The sequence below is a fragment of the Peromyscus maniculatus genome, chromosome 2, assembly GCF_049852395.1.
Source record: "Peromyscus maniculatus bairdii isolate BWxNUB_F1_BW_parent chromosome 2, HU_Pman_BW_mat_3.1, whole genome shotgun sequence".
Classification (NCBI taxonomy): Eukaryota; Metazoa; Chordata; class Mammalia; order Rodentia; family Cricetidae; genus Peromyscus; species Peromyscus maniculatus.
In genome coordinates this window covers 29,405,727-29,423,145 of record NC_134853.1, presented here as the reverse complement: position 1 = coordinate 29,423,145, position 17,419 = coordinate 29,405,727, and the positions used below count along the sequence as shown (strand labels likewise).

The following is a 17,419-nucleotide window of genomic DNA, read 5'->3' as shown; positions in this document are numbered from 1 at the left end:
CTGAGACAAAATAGTCTGAGTTTATACCAAATAAAAGATAATGATCCGACTGTGTTCTTAGAATCAAGGACCAAGTGTACTTGCTATTCACCTTAGATGAACTGTGTTTTCCAACTTCAGACTATGGCTTGTGAAGCTATAATCAAGAATGAAGGAGAAGTTTGTGGCTGACGTGATTAGGAAAACAGGTAGGGCAATATTTTAAAATGCAGAGGGATAAAATATATCAAAACTCAGCAGAGCACTCTTTAAAATGCTGTTTGCAGCTCTGTAACTTACTTGAAAGCCAGAAGCAAGGCTCTTCATCAAACCACCTTCCCAGGTCCTACAGTACAGATAAATTTCAAGATTTTCAATCTTCCTTTGTAAAAAGCACTCACATTTCCCTTCTCAGCCCATTTCTGTTCCTCCCTATTCTTTTCAGCTTTCTCTGGTCCTTGATGTCTTCACTGGGTCTGAGGTGCACCAGTGCCTCTAAGAACTAGGGTGTGGGTTGGGGAATGGTTAGAGCCCAGAGTGGGCTGCACAGAAAACCTTTGAGACTCCAGTGTGAGGCTGGGCAGGAGAATTGGACACCTCCTGGCAGGAGATGGCCAGGCCTGGATTTTAACAAGTGGGGTTGGATGATCTGACCTAAAACACTCTTTATAAAACAAGGTTCTGGTCTCCATAAGCCATGGCCCGTATGTGTGCACGCACACACGCACAGACTCAACAGCATCAAAACTACTCTTTATGAAAAGATGATGTCTCTGTTACCATTTTTAGTCTCTACCTTATCCAGTGTTTGATAGCTGAGTTTGTTACATCTGAAGAGCTGAAAGTATGGAAAGGTAAAAATCAAAGCCTTCAGCATTTATCTTTGAGATCCAAAATCAAGGTGGATTTCAGTTTTTTGTCATTGTCTGTGACTTTGATCAGAACACTTTCCACAAGCAGCTGAGGAGGAACGGTCTGTCATGGTGTGCAGTTTCAGCCCATTCAGTCTGTGGTCGCTGGGCCTCAGCACTTGGACAGAGCATTGTTGACAGTGGGGGGACATCATGGGGGCTGCCTTCTACTTTTCCAATGAGCAGGGGAGAGTGGGACTGCAAAGGATCTTGGGGGGCATGTCATCTCTGTCCCCTCCAACTGGCTCCCACCTGCCAATTTTCCAGAGCCTTTCAAAATAGTACCATGACACAGGGACCAGCCTTTCAATACATAAGCCCACCAGGAGGACACTTCATATCCAGACATAGCATTCTTCCCCTCACACTCAAAGGCTTGTGATTTCATTTAGTCCCACTTCAAGGATCCCTAGAGTCTTGTCAGTTCCAACATTGAACAACAGTCGAAAATAAAAGTCTCTTCCAAGATCCCCGGCACCGTTAGGGCTAGCACCTGTAACATAAAAAGAAAAAACTGCTTCCGAGATGCAGAAACACAGAGTAAACATTTCCATTCCAAAGGGAAGACTAGAGACAGAGAAAGGGCTGGGACCAGAGCAAGGCCAGAGTGCACCTGGGCAAATGTTAAACACTGGAGCCTCACGGCTAGTGTCTGGAGGACGCAATATTATGATGCCAGCTCCTGAGGCTGGGGAGCTTTACCCCATGGCCTTGCCACTTACTGCCCTCCTGGCCTCTCTTCGCTGAGCAAAGTCGCATGTGTCCGTCCATCCGTGGTTCTGACACTTTCAAATCCTGGGGTATCTGCTGTAAATTAGGCTTTCCCTTCAAAGCTTCATGCATTTGACAATTTGACAATTTGACAAATTTGACGTTTGTCAACTCAAGGGATTCCCACATGAAATTCAACACTGCTACACTTTTCATTATAAATATATATGTATATATATTTATGCCTACTATCTAATGTCTGTTTATCAGCTATCTATTCATCTGTCTATCTATCTATCTACCATTCATCCATCTGTGTATCTGTGAATCTAGTTATTGTCTTTTTTTTCCTATGACAGCTTAGAATGTAAGAGGCATCAGAATTGATAGACAGGAGTATGGCTAGAGACCCTGCGAGGCACATTATATTTAGCAGAAAAATAACACTATGTAGCAGAGAGAGCATTAGCCTGGCACCCAGAGAAGACCTCCACCAGCTGTCAGGAGATGTCAGTTAAGCTAGGAAGAGCCTGAAGCTATGGAGTCTGAGAGAGGAAGCAAGCTGGCTGGTTTTCACATGGCTTGATCTTGAAGCAATAGAAGGAAGAACTTTCTTTTCAGAGCTTACATGAAATCAGAATCAGTGCTCTTTAATGAAGGGAAAATGCACATGATAATTCATTAAGGTGCCTCAGCAAATAGATGTTGAACACCTTGTACTCCAGGTTCTTAGGAAAGGGCAGGTTTCTGTAATATGGGAAGCTGACAAAGACAGCCTCTCTCTTTGGTGGCCTTCCAGAGTTACTGTGATGTGCCACAGATTGCTTATCTAGGGAGGATAGCATCTTGATTTAACTAAAGTAGCTCCCATTTGGGACTGTAGATCATAAAGAGAAGCACAGGAGGACATCAAGGAAGAGGCAGTGCTGGGCCCTCTCCAGCCCTCAGAATGATTTCTGTGTCAGCCATGTTTATGAGACAAACACCCTATCTAATCAAACACAGTTGGAATAATCAAGAAGATAATTTGAAAAGTGCATTTGCATCCACTAGCATTAACAATGCAGGAAGAATACCAGGTCTTGTTAGAACACTGAACTCATCCACTAGTATTAACAACACACGAAGAGAATACCAGGTCTTGTTAGAACACTGAACTCATCCACTAGTGTTAATAACACACGAAGAGGATACCAGGTCTTGTTAGAACACTGAGCTTACAATGGTGTGGAGTTATCCTGATTATCTAAGCACTGAAAATGAGGCAATATTAGTAATAGCATAATTACAATAAGAGCAAAGAGGGTGGATAACATTAATAAAATGAGGGATTGTTGGAAAAGTAGAATAAATATGTTTCATCCTTATCTCATTGTTTTTATTCTGTTTCCTTACATGTTTTAAAAGTAATCATAGAGAACTCCACATGTATGCAAATGTGCCTGCCCATTGGAATGTTAACAGGTCACTGAGCAGAGTGTCCGGGGATGTGGAGGACAAAGAGCAGCTCGTCCAGCATAACTCTGCATCTGATGGCAGTAGGAAAACAGCTGCACTGGAAGTCAATGGATAACAAGTCCCAGCTAGTAGAGCTAGCTGATCAGGCCTGGGCTGGAGATATGGCTACTTGATGACGTCATGGGGAGGCTTTAAGTCACCTTTGGATCATTAGACTGTGTGCTTTGATGTTCTTTCTGAGGTAGAATCTTGCTGTGTAACCCAGAATGGTTAGGCTTCAGCCTCACCCTCCCAAGGGCTGATATTACAACTACGCACCACTTGCTCATCCTGGATGACTTTATTTCCATCCCTGGTTTGTCTATTTCTATGACTCTTCTGTTTCCGGTGGATTTTAGTTAGCTTCTCCATGGGGCTTACCTCATTTCACCTTTCACCAAGATGATATATACATGTGACTGTCTCTTCTAGGAGACTAAATCCTTTAAGAGCAGAGGACAGCTGACATTTTTACTTTAACTTTTAAATGTTTTGTGTGTATGTGTGCAGGTATGTGCAGGTATACATTGTGTGTGTACTCATGCATGTGTGGACACCGGAGGACAGCCTCAAGTGTTGAACTTCGGGTCCTCCTGCCTTTGCCTCCAAAGTGCTGAGATTATAGACATGGGCCACCATAACTGTTCTGTCCAGTGCTGGGCTGAACCTATGACTTCATGCACACTGGGTAAGTATTTCACCAACTGTGCTACAAACTCAGCCCGCCTTGCTTTCTGAGACAGGGTTTCTAAATGGCCTGGAAATTCCCTAGTAGTCCAGGCTGACTGGCTAGTGAGACCTCCCCATCTCTACCCCCTCAGCACCGGCATAACAAGCGTGAGCCACTATGCCTAGCTTTTTAATGTTAGTTCTGGGAATAGAGCTCAGGTCCTTGTACTTGCAAGGTTATCTGCTTGCTCTTGTATTTCTCTTTATACTCTTAAATTATCTAAACCAATGCTTTATATATTAGTAACATTCAATAAATGTTCATTAATTTAAATTATGGAGTATTATTGCTTTTAATAAGGCAAAACTACTCTCCGACTACTTAGAGAATAACATATCCAATTCGAAAGAAATGAATGCAGGAAGTCACTGACAGCTACTGCTTCAGATCAGTGTTGATAAGGAATGCAGACGACGTTCAGTATTGAACATCCGTTATTAAAATATTGTCCTTGTGCAAAGATGCTGTCATCAATCATCATGGCTCCATCATCAATAAGGTCCCAGCACCTCGAAGGCATTTCTTCCTATGATAATAATCAATCCATGTATTTTAATTGAGAAGCTGAGCTGTGCTATATCCTGTGAGGATTACATGGGTGATGCTAAAGTGGCTTTCATGCTCCAACAGCCCAGAGCTGAGTTTAGGGTTAGGAGAAGGAATCCTCAGGCAGCAGAGGCTCATGAAACACCAGGTACTGCATCAAGAATCGGTGCCAATAGAATTCTCAAGGAGTCCAGGGCAAGAGGTTTTCCTAGGCCGAGAGTTCTTGGGAGTAGCTTTGAGCAGGCCTTTGAAAGCCCTGTCCGCTTTGCTAGCTGGTGAGAACGGTGTCCCACCTGAGGGATCAGACTCCTCTGTGACACTTGACTGGGTAAGTAAAATCCAGGCCATAAATCCGAGAGCTTCTTCATCATTAGGATAACCAGGCTTTGTGTTCTGCCACAATAAAACCCCAGACCTAATGCCTTTGTCTCTAAGTGTGGCATATTGTGGTTGGGTTGTCTGAAATTCCTTAGAGGGATAAAAAACAAATCTGCAATTTTATGAGCATAGAGAGTTTCTTCAGAGGGACAGAGTCAGAGAACTTGTCATGCCAGATGGTTGATCTAGGTAGAGCCTGAAAAAAGAAACCTAGTGATGAAGCCGTGCACAGAACTTCGCTGGGTGAGGAAGCTGTTAATCTCAGTCTTCGTGACAGCAAGAGCTGCCAAGTGGCTCGGAAATGGCCCCACCAAGCTGGTCCTGCTGTAGGTAGACCCAGGGTGGGTGGTTCTACGGAGGCTGGCTGGCAGGCTTGCCACAGCTAATCTAGGTAGCTTGTTGACTAGCTCTGCGGCAATTGGCATGCTTTCACTGCCTCCAGGAGCGTGGATTGGTGCTGTCCTTCGCTCAAACCCACTTTTGCTGCTAAGCCCAGAGTTCAGACTCTTACATGGGAGTTCCTGCGGAGGTTTTGTCATTAGTGATGGATGAGGAGAGCAAGTTACTGTGGACACTGCGGAAGTAACGGGAGGAAAGTTGGGGAGACAGTCCAGCTAATAAAACACCTGCTGTGCAAGCGCGAGGACCTGAGTTCAATTCCCAGAACCCACATAAAGACAAAACAAAAATTTAAAAAGTCTGGGGTAATGGCACAAGTCTATAATCTCAGTTCTGGGGAGGTGGAGGCAGGCAGATCCCTGGGGCTCACTAGCCAGCCAGACTTGTCTACTTAGCAAGTTCTAGTCCAGTGAGAGACCCTGTCTGATAAATAGATAGCTAGACAGACAGACAGATGATAGATAGATAGATAGATAGATAGATAGATAGATAGATAGACAGACAGATAAGAGGTAAATGGCTCCCAAGGAAAGTCACTTGAGTTGTCCTCTGGTCTACATATATACTACATATGGGTATATGCGCAGCCACATTCACAGACAAATATGTGTAAACATGCACATGTATTAACATGCACACAAATACCCACTCAAAAAGAAGTAGGCCAGTTAGGACACAGGCAAGCCATACCACTTTCTACTTTTTCGTGTGAGGAAAGATGGCTGTGTGGTTTCCAACTAGAGGAGATAGTCTTTGCTCTTTGTTCCTTCTGTTAACAAACAGCAAACAGGAATTGTTGATTTTTTTTTGTCACTGTTCCTCAGTGCGTGAATTCAGCAAGCTTCTGTTGGCATCCCAGCATCTGATGCTGTTCTCTCAGTTGGCAGCCTAGGGCTAACAGCACTTCTCTGGCCTCGAGAGGGTAACAGTTGGTGGGAAAGTGGAAAGAACACACCATTTGTGATACAGTGTGACAAGTGGATGCCACAGGCCACACAAACACAAAATACCAGTGGATAAAATAAGCTCTTGAGTGAGGTACAGAGCATCTCTCCTGTTCTGGACTGTGTAGAGGGACTGTGCACACAAGGAAAATCAGCCCCATGGTGGCAGCTCCGGACTGGCAATCGGAGAAGAACTGGGATGACTTTGGCCTCTATGGTTTGAATGAGGTGTGTTCTCTCTGAAACTCAGCTAATTTATAATCTCCACTGTAGGTCATTAGTAAGGAGGAGAGGAGTATCTGACAACGTGCTTAGGAATCAGACCTCTGGGAAGAGTCTAGGGTTAGAAAGCAACAGGGTAGAAGTCCCATTGCTGACTGTTAGTGGCTTTGTAGAAGAGAGATCGGGACACACACGCGCGCGCACACACACACACACACACACACTACTGTTCCTGGGTGTATGATACCTGTCATTGCTCTGTGATACTGCCAGTAAGAAAGTGACCACCACAAGCCACAACACCCTTTTTTTCTCTAACATGTACCCCATCTGTTATCTTGTGCTATCAGCAAGAGAAAAATGGCCTAAGACAGAGCTGAAGCCTTGGTTAAACTTGGAAAGTTTGAGAAATGGTGTAAGAGAATTTGTACTAAGGGATCAGCTCAAGCAAAGACACAAAGTCAGAGACGGTGAGTTCTCATAGCAAACCATCCACCCAATGCACGTTCACCGGGCATCTGTTTTATCAGGGACTTTCAGAGGTACTGGGAACAGTGTTGAATCCAACAGACAGATGCCTGCTTTGATGGGGCTGCCACCCCAGCAGAGCAGCTAGAGAAAAAGACAAATAAAGAATGCAGCATGCTAGGCGAGGTGTATGAAGAGAGGAAAGGAAGAAAAGGAAAGCCTAGTGGCGGGATGGGGGATGGTCTAAAGGGCAGCATGCAAGGAAGAAGAACACTCGGTCTTCTCTCCTTAACGTTGTATGGGAATGCTCGTCTTCCAGGTGTTTGCCTGAGGGATCATCCAGAAACCAATCCCATCACTCCTGTGCTTATAATCATTTGGAGTTCACTGGCTTTCAAAAGTGTCTTTTATTGTGTGCATGTATGGTGTGTGTGTGTGTGTGTGTGTGTGTGTGTGTGTGTGTGTGTGTGTGTGTGTAGGGGCTGCATGCATATGCACAGATTGCAAGTGAAGGTCAAAAGACAACTTTGTGTAGTTGGTTCTTTCCTACCATGAATTCCAAGGATTGTACATGTACTCAATAGTTTTGATTGTCAACTTGATACAGTGTAACAATACCAGGGAAGGAAATCTTGGTAAGGAGTTAATTAGATTAGCTTGGCCTGTGGGCATGGGTAAATGTGGGTGGAGCCATTTCAAGTGCTGGGCCCTGGACCAGATGAGAAGGAAGGAGTGGTCTAACCCCTAGCAGGCATGCATTAATTCACTGTGGACGTTGGCTAGCCTCTTGACTCTCCACATGGACGGACTGCACTGGAACTCTACTACACCCTTCTCCTTTAAGTTGCTTTTGTCAGGATATCATTTCACAGCAACAGGAAACAAAGCAAATGCTGTTACCTCCCGAACTATGATGCCAGCCCTGTTCGCTGGTGTAAGTGCCATTTCTAACCTTCTTGGCACGCATTTGTGGTGTGTCCTCTCCCTACCTCAAGCATCCCTTCTCCTGGAGTAGACTGTCTCTCCACAGTCTTCTTCCCTTTCATGCGTCCCCTCAGGAGTCAGGTAATTGATTCCAGGGAAGTTGGAGCCACCACAGCCCTGGCACCGCCTCCTAGCCTATCCACGTAACCCACACCTAGACAGAGTGACTGGACTGTGGACTGATCCAGATAGGATTGTTCCCGGAAGGCTGGCATGTGGCGTGCTAAGCACACATCGTGTGTGAGTGCCACTCCTCTTAAGGTAGACATCAGTGGTCATGGGGAAAATCTACCTGGAGATAAGCATGGATTAGAAAGTAGAAGGAAGAACCAGACATGGAGGGAGTCAGCATCTGAGCCCTGAGGAAGAAGAAGAAGGTGTATGACTGTATGAGAACATCGGGTTGTCGGTGTACAGAAACAGCGAGGAACAAATCCTCAGGCCCCACCTCAAACCTGCTGAACCGGGAACTTGGGAGCAGGGTCCAGCCACCTCTTTCTATAAACTGAGTAAATGATTCTGATGCTTGTTGAACGTTTGGAAGCCACAGTCTGGTTTAGTTACCTCTGCCAGTAAATCTGCTTACTAGTTAAGGCCACTGGATTGGGTTTTGCTTCCCTAGGTCACCTGCACTTTGAACTAGTAGGACTCTGATGTCATGACAAATACAGTTTTAGTTGTGTCCTTCATGTCCCTGGGAATCTGCTTAGTGTGTATGTGTGTTTGGGGGCGGGGCATGCTTTTGCCTCTGGGTGAAAACTTAGAAGAGCCTTGTTCTCTTTGCCTTTTTTTTTCTTTTTAAGGTCTTTGCTTATTAGAACAAAACATACATACCATAAAATTTTATCCTGCTGACACAGGCGTACCGGTCAGTAATGTTAAACACTCTCACCATGCTGTGTGCTTGGTACCATCTTTCATCCCCAAATAAACGTTGCTCCCAATAAACAGTGACTCACCATCTCTCCTGTCCTTGGTATCTGGTAACCACCATTCTTCCTTGGTGCATTTGTCTACTGGAGACACTCTGGGGCGGTGCATAGACAGCACTTGTCCTTTTGTTACTGGCTTCTTGCGTGATGTCATCCAAACTTGTCCATGCTGTTGGATGGATGAGGGTTTCTTGTCTGGTGAGGGCTGAATGGCAGTCTGCTGTATGCACACTCCACATTGTGCTTACCCATCACCCATCAGCAGATGCTTGGGTGGCTTCCAGCTCCTGGCTGCCAGGAAGACACATGCACAGATGTCTGCTGGAGCGGCTGCGTTCTCTTCCATCGTTCTTACCGTGGTTGCTTCACAATCCACTCTCACTTTCTACCCTCTTCCCTTCCGGTGCACTGAAATTGATTCTGGATACTTGGAATATTTTTCTCCTACTTTTCACATTTTTCCGAGTAACTCAGTACCCTGTTATGCAACTAAAAACACATGCTACACCCTTGTTATAGTTCTTTGTGAGTCATAGCTCTGCCCTCAAAGAGGAAGGGAAACTCATAGCCACTTAGTAAGCACAGGGATGGCCCCAGAAAGGCTTTTATATCTTAAAAAATTGGTGTAACAACTTTGCCGAACAATGACTCTTAGCTTTTACAGATGAGGAAACTCGGTTTCAGAGAAGATAAATAGCATCTCTCATCCCACAGCCCCAGATTAGAATCCTAACAGCTCTGTGGGTCTGTAGAGCAATTACATAATCTTTTCAACCTGCTCCAATTTCATGTCCAACTGGAGAGATGAAACTAAGTTACAGAGTACTGATGATAAATTTTAAAAAAGTGTTTTAAAGTTTTATTTTAATTTTATGTGTATGAATGCTTTCTCTCCATGTATGTATGTGTACCATGCACGTGCAGTGCCTCTGGAGGCCAGAACAGAGTATCAGGTTCCCTGGAACTGGGGTTACAGATGGTTGTGAGCCACCATGTGGGTGCTGGGAAATGAACTCAAGTTCTCAGTAAGACCAGCCAGCACTCTTAACCACTAAGCCAGCTCTCCAGCCCAGTGATCATAGATATTAAGAGTGGGAATACTTATCCACTGGTTGGAGATTAGTCTGCGTTGAAGATTGAACTTCCTCAGGACCTCGAAGAATCTGTGACATTTATAACAACAGCAGTTAAGAGAGAAAACATTCCTAGGGTGAGGACTATACTGGGGTGAAGGCAGAGAAGAGAGTTCACATGAGCTATGTGAGGGACAGAAACTAGCCCTTCTTAAGTAGAAAGTACCGGTTACAGAACACTAAGCAGAAAGTTCAGGTCAGAAGGTTCCATGAACTTTAGATCAAAACTGGAAGTGCAAGCTTTTGGAAAGCAGTGGCCTAACACCTGCACCAGAAGGAGGGGTGCACTTGAGGAGGCCTTACCCCAACTGGAAATCTTGGACAAGTCATTCAAACGCACACATGCAAGGTTTCCTCACTTGTAAAGAGGGATATTAATATCTACTTGGCACGGCTGTTGTAAGAATCTGTGATAATAGGTAAATATAGTGTTTGTCCCAGGCCTGACTCATAACTGCTCAGTCACACTACCAGTTGCTGTTGCCATCATCAACAGGGAAGCATGGTGTTTCCTGGTCTCAAAAGCATTGACCCAGAGTGCCATCTGAGGAAAACTTTTTGACAACAGAAGTCAGTCTGGAGTATAGAGGTGACATCAGTGGCTTTATAATTACTGGGAAGTGAGATTGTCAGCAGGGACCTAGAGATGGTAGAAAAGGCTGGAGCGGAAAGCGAGGAGCTAGCACCTCTCCAGGCCATGGGAACAAAGCCTTACAGAGAGGAAAAGTCCAGGACAATTTCACATTCCCAACAAGACAGAGGAGGAGGAGTGTGTCCACGGAACCAGGAACCAAAACTGAGGCAGGGGAGCTGATGGTCCGGGAGATGGGGTGGACATCACAATGAGGTTGTCACAATCCATTCCAGAATGTTGACTTTGATGTGATGATGGGACATTGAAAGAGCAAAGAGCATTGTGCTTCCATCACGCAGAGGGCAGCTGATACCAGAGACGCTGAGGAGACTCAGCATGCCTGAGAGACAGAGCACGGGAAGCACAGGACGGACCTACATGAACGGAGAGCAGCATTCTTCATGCTAAACATCGCATTGCTTAAATGACAGAAAACCAGGGTGACTGTTTCTTTTTTTTTTTTTTTTTTTTTTTTTTTTTTTTTTTTTTTGGTTTTTCGAGACAGGGTTTCTCTGTGTAGCTTTGCGCCTTTCCTGGAGCTCACTTGGTAGCCCAGGCTGGCCTCGAACTCACAGAGATCCGCCTGACTCTGCCTCCCAAGTGCTGGGATTAAAGGCGTGCGCCACCAACGCCCGGCTGACTGTTTCTTTCCCGGGGAAGTCACAGAGACCTAGATACCACGGAACGTTTACTTAGGCCTCAGGATTGTTCTACGAGAAAAAGTGCCAAGTGGCCTGTGCTTCTGGACGAGGGAGAGAGGGGGCTGTTACAGAAAGCTGTGTTTTCCTGTGCTGGGGAGGATTGATATTTGTCTGCATATTCCTCATGTGTTAGCGGTCTGATGAGACATTAATCCAGCCCTGACTCTCATGCTAGGATGCTAACATTCAGTGAATATTTGTCTGGAAATTCTCTGCACACTTCCTGGTTGCTAGGCTACACATCAGAACTACTGCATTATGAATTTCTTCAAGTGCTTCTTTGTATCCACTACTACTTTAACCATGTTCCATCATTTTCCAGAAGACAAAATGGAATTCACTGAGTTTAACCACGCTCACATGGTTTTTACCTCTTAGTTTTATTAATATGTGCATGCTTATACTTGCACGAGTATGTGTGTGTGTGCATGTATGTATGTGTGTGTACACATGCACTCCTGCACTGGTGCTCAGGCTTGCATGCCACAATGTATATGTAAAGATCAGAGAACAACTTGTGGAAACTGATTCTCTTCCTCTGCCTTGTGGATTCCAGGGATGAAACTCAAGCCATCAGGCTTGGTGATGAGCACCTTTACCTGCTGAGCCATGCCTATAGCTGTTTGGGCTTTTTAGATCAAATTTTGTCTCAGTAAAAATTACCCAATCCAAGAGTTATTCTTAAAGGGAAATTTTTCTTTTGCTTGCGAATTGTGTCTGATTATTTCTATGTAAATCACAGTGTTGATCATTTCCCTAAGGTCTTTAGAACACCCGACTGTAGTCCATTTCTTATCTGAATGAAATGGCATGCATCACTAGTTGAATTCTTGAAGTGAGGCTCATCACTATTCTGAGTTAAAGCAGATTGTAAATGAAAGTGATTGCATTTTCTATAAGCTCTGAAGCGTCTCTGAAGCACCTTCCAGCAAGAAGGCAGTCTCAGGACCACACTGGGCTGTTTGAATATCAAAATTCAAATTAGAAATGTTCACACCACTGGTTTTTGTTTGATGAAAGTTGAATTACCATGAGCTAGCAACCTAGGTGAGATAGAACAGATGGGAGATGTTTTAATTTTTATTTATAGACTTTGAATAATACATTTGAGATTTACAGATGGTGCTCCTCATATGTGCTGCTCTCTGACCCTGACACTGTCCATCACAGAAACACTGACATGTGTTTATTTAGCTCTTCTTCTGCTACATTGTTGGTTATATAAGGAAGAGACCATATCTGCCCTGCTCAGACCTCAGTACGGTTCCTGGGTCAATTATAATGATCATGAAACATATATTTGACTATCTAACTCAGTGAATGATGATAATAGGCTGCTTCATGTGACTAGTCACACAGAATGCTCAGACATGTTTCTTGAATATGTCAGTGTAATCATCCGCATCACCTATTAGAATCAAAGACACTTAGAGCCATAAAGCCTCTATGAGTCATTTGGTGCAGCGATTCTCAACTTCAGATGCACACAGGAATCACCTAGGAATAATGCAAAGTGTTCACCTGAGTCCAGTCCCCAGACACCATGATACAGCTGGTGTGGGTTGTGGTCCAAACTCTGAAAGCCATAAACTTTCCCCAGGCATTTACAACACATAGCCAAAGCTGAGTTGTCCTGATCGATCATAACATTTTCCTTTTGGGGATGAAGTTGAGGCCCAAAGAATTTAAGTAATTAGCTTTTCAGTGAGCTGTGGCAAAGGTGATAACCTAGGTGCACTGGTTCTGAAGCCAGTGTGCTTTCTGCTGTACCCACGTTTCTCAGATTGGCTCATCACAAGCCGCTTGCTCTTTTTAAAAGTATATGTTTATTATATACATATTTTGAAATATGTATAACTGTGGAATGGATGAATTGAATTAACAAATGCATTACCTTCACACTGATAATTTTTGTCACAAGAAAACTAAACATCTGCTCTTAGCATGTTTAATTTCTTTGTGTGTGTGTGTATGTGTGTGTGTGTGTGTGTGTGTGTGTGTGTGTGTATCTGTGAGACCATAGACACAATGCAATTATAAACAAAAGATTTATTGATTAGCTGATAGCAGGATGAACAATGTCTGAACCACATTTGAGATTGCCATGTAGGAGGGGTGTGGGGAAGAACTTTTAAAGGGGAAAACCACAAGAAGATCTTCAATATCTACGCAAGCACGCAAAAACTGTTCTGTTCTGCCAGGTTAAGTGGTTAAGGCAACTCAAAACAATCCTTGGGTATCTGTGGAAGCAAATTACAGAAGCAGAAAAAGCAGTTAATTATAGCATAACAAGTAGATAGTCACGGCCGTACACTTTTGGGTGGGGGTCACTGAGTGAGGGTCACTGGGAACTTATCTTCCAGGGACTGGAGTCAGAGACAAATGGCTGGTGGGCACCAAGATAGAGGCTTGGCATAAAATGGAGCTTCTTTAGCCATAACGAGGACCCAACATACATTTTTCATATGGCTGTATAATTGAAGTTCTTGTCAACAGTGCAGGTGGTACTTCTCTCCACATCCTCATGACACTTGTTACCTTGTCCATTCCATAAGAGCTGTTTTAAAGTTTGTAAAGTGGTATCTCATTGTAGTTTGGATTCTCCTATCTTTGATGATGAATGTTTTCTCATTGATCTTCTTTCTGGTCAGGTCTTCTTTTTGAGAAATGTCTATGTAGGTCTTGGTCCATTTTCTAATCAAGCTTACTATAGAGTTGAGCTTCTTGTATATTTGGCTGCTCACCACTCACCAGATGTGCGGTCTGCAGGTACTTTTGCTGATTCCGTAGGCTGTATCTTCATTCCCTTGATTGCTTCCTTGGCTGTGCCTAAGACTTTGAGCTCCAGCAATCTCACTTACAATTCATTTTTGCTTTGGTGGCCTGTTCTTTGGGATTTGGATTAAAAAACAGGAAGGAATAATTGTCCACATCAATATCACAGAGTTTTCCCTATACTTTCTATTATTAGCTTTAAAGTTTAAAGCTCTAAGATCAATATTGAGTTCATTTTTATGTGGTATATAGTAGGTCCTTAATGTCTTTGTTCTGCGTGTGGATATTCACTTGTCTCAAACTGTTGAGTGACAAGAATATCTTCTTGCTCCAGAAAAGATCAAATGACTGTGGAAGCTCGTGTTTGTTACTGAGTGTTCTGGTCTGCTCCATTGGTCAATGTGCTGGTTTTTAATCTGGTACCATGCTGTTTTGACTACTGTAGCTTTAAAGGCGGGTAATTGCACACTTGTAGTTTTCTTCTTTTAAAAAAGGTTTGCCAGGAGGTGATGGCACATACCTTTAATACCAGTACTTGGGAGTAAGAAGCAGGTAGATCTGAGTTCAAGGCTAGCCTGGTCTCCAAAGCGAGTTCCAGGACAGCCAGGAAATGTTTTTTTTTTATTATTATTTTAAATTTTGTGTGTGTGTGTGTGTGTGTGTGTGTGTGTGTGTGTGTGTGTGTGAAGGTATGTGCACACAAATGCAGATGCCTTCTGAGACTATAGGCATTAGTTCCCCCGGAGCTAGAGCCATCGACAGTTGTGAGATTCGTAGTGTGGGTGCTGGTAACCGAACTCTGGTCCTCAGGAGAATAGCCTGTGCCATTTCTCCAGCCCTCATTATTGGATTTACTAATGTTTTCTTCCTGAGTTTGTATCTAGCACCATCACAGATGCTGGTATTTAATTTTCTTTTCCTATATACAATCCTCTTGTTTGGCTTTGGTTTTTAGGGAGATTTTGGACTCCTAAAATTGGTACTTCTTCAATTTTGTGGGGAAACCTGCAAATTTTTAGTGTTTTAAACTGGAATTAAGAGTTGGTTACTTTTAAAAAATAAAAATCAACAAATCTTTATCTATACTAATTAAGAAACTGAAAGAGAAAGCTCAAGTTTATAAAATTTTAAAACGAGACATTACACTGGTACCAGAGAAATACAAAGAATCCTGGAGGCCATCATGAACCATTGTATACCAAGAAATTAGAAAATCTAAAAGAAAATAATGTACCCTGGTCTTATACAGCCTGCTAAGACTGAATCACAATGAAGTGTACAGGGTAATCTGGACAGACTAATAATGGACAAAGAGTTTGAATCAATAATATCTTCGTTAAAAGAAAAACCCAGAGCCTGATGCCTCCACTGTGGAAGTCTACAGATCCCTTCACTTACTCTGATATTTCATATTTGCCTTTAAATAGAATCCCATTTTAGCAAGAACATTTAAAGAAAACCTTATATCATTTGGTAACTAGAAAATTTATTTTTCTTACCACACACAAATGGGGAAAAAGGAAAATAAAATATCATTAAGTTCTGGGTATATAAAATTACCCATTGAAGACTTGTGATCTGAAGTATTTTTTTCTTTCCTTTTCCAGAACTGTAAGAACAGGAATAAACATATTGCTGTGGCTAGTTTGAGGCATTCTCCTGTCTAAGACACCGGAAAGAGAGTTGAAACCGAGTGCTAGATCCAGATGAATTACATAGTACACTCTAAAAGAACTGGTTCATTCTTTTATTGATTAATAATCCGACACACTGATCTCGGGTACTGCGATGGTGTCGTGCATACTCTGGATAGTGCTGTGCATGGATGTAGTTGGAGCAAACAGGTTGCACTGTTGTACCTTCAATGGGCATTTAATCAGAATGGCTCAAGATCAAAATATAAACTCCTGCTGGCAGAAGACTTCTGGATAAAGCCTGATGTTTTGGTGCACACCAGCCATCCCAGGACTTGGGTAGGGGAGGGAGAAGGATTTCATGTTTGAAGCTGGCCTGGCCAACATAGTGAGACTCCATCTCAAAAAACTAAAATCAACCAGCCCAACAAAGAATGGAACATGATTTTTTTTATGTGCCCTAAAGGGGGAAAAAGCCCACCAATTCATTCTTTCCCCCTCCCTTTTTCTTCCTCTCTGTCCTGAGTGTGTGTGTGTGTGTGTGTGTGTGTGTGTGTGTGTGTGTTTCTGAGAATTTGACACAGGGTATTGCAGCCTACCACTGACATGATAGTCTCAGCCCCATTGAGTTATATCTCCAGCCCTCCTTTTATTTTTTACCCACTTTTATTGGGCAGCTGGGATTGCAGGCCTGTGCTACCAACCACCACCAAGCTTATCTGAGAACTTCTTTTATTGAATGTAAAGCTCTTCAAATTATTAAGGAATGGAATCTGATATAGGCCACAGACGAATACTGTCTAAGCAACGTGTTCTTCTGTTCAGTCGGGAAAGGGTGGAATGAGGTCGGAAGAGGAGAATGGATGACCCTATTCCGACCCTCAGCTAAATCAAATTGATTAGGCCATGTTTTCTAAGGCACATTTTTATTTTCTGATGTAACTTTTTTTCCTTATCAGATATCCCTCAGGGGTATGAAGCAATGGCATATGACATACCCTAAGGCTGATGGGAAATGCTGCAAGGAGAATCCCAAATGAGAACATATTTGCTGGATCAATCGATCCTTATTTACATTCTCCATAGGATGCAAATTCACTGGCCCTTATTCTACCTCTTCTGTGAGGGATGAAAGAAACACCTTTGTCTGCTGGTCCTGCTCTACAGTTGTCTGATAGACACCAGCCCCGTGACCTGGCTTGTCTGCAGAAAGCCAGCTGAGATCTGCGGCTCTGTCTCCAAGCATGTGATAATACAATCACTTTCCTTTCAACACACTGGCGACGAGCTCTCCCCTGCCAAGAACTGAACGCTTTAATTCTCTGATTCATCAAAGCCTTTCCCTATACACGGTGTCAAATAACCTTTCTTTTCAGGAGGTCTAATCCAATAGCCTCCCAGACCTCAGGATGAAACCAAGTGGCATGGACACGGTGTGCAAGAAGAACAAAGGAGAAACAATTCAAAGCTGAACCACACATTACATAATGCCTTGTGTTAGAAAATCCATGACCCATAAAACACTTACCTACTTTGTGGGCCTTAAATAAAGCAGAGTGGTGTGCTTTTTCTACAGTCATCTTTCTGTCAGAATTCCAATTATTCTATGACTCAGTGGGTATGTGTCTAGCTTTTTAAAAACTCGGTTTTTTATTATTTTGGATAAGAATAAAGAAGTTTTCATATGAAGTTTGCAAAGGAAAAGTTTATTTAACAATGAGCTGCTGCATCAAACACGTACACATTTTAGTTCATGTTTGAAAGAACGTATTTTAAGTGATGCTTTAAGAATTGAGGCTTACCCTTATGGGAGGAACATTGTCTTTGGTCTCTCTATCTGA

The 17,419-nt window shown here is 43.2% G+C and overlaps 1 long non-coding RNA gene across 1 annotated transcript; it reads left to right on the top strand.

Annotated features, from left to right (window-relative positions):
• Positions 1-10,337: 10,337 nt before the first annotated feature.
• LOC121827536 (uncharacterized) lies at positions 10,338-17,157 on the top strand. The gene is made up of 3 exons (XR_013048986.1): positions 10,338-10,908; positions 15,552-15,724; positions 16,538-17,157. It is a non-coding gene; the product is annotated as an uncharacterized LOC121827536 (long non-coding RNA).
• The last annotated feature ends 262 nt before the right edge of the window (positions 17,158-17,419 follow it).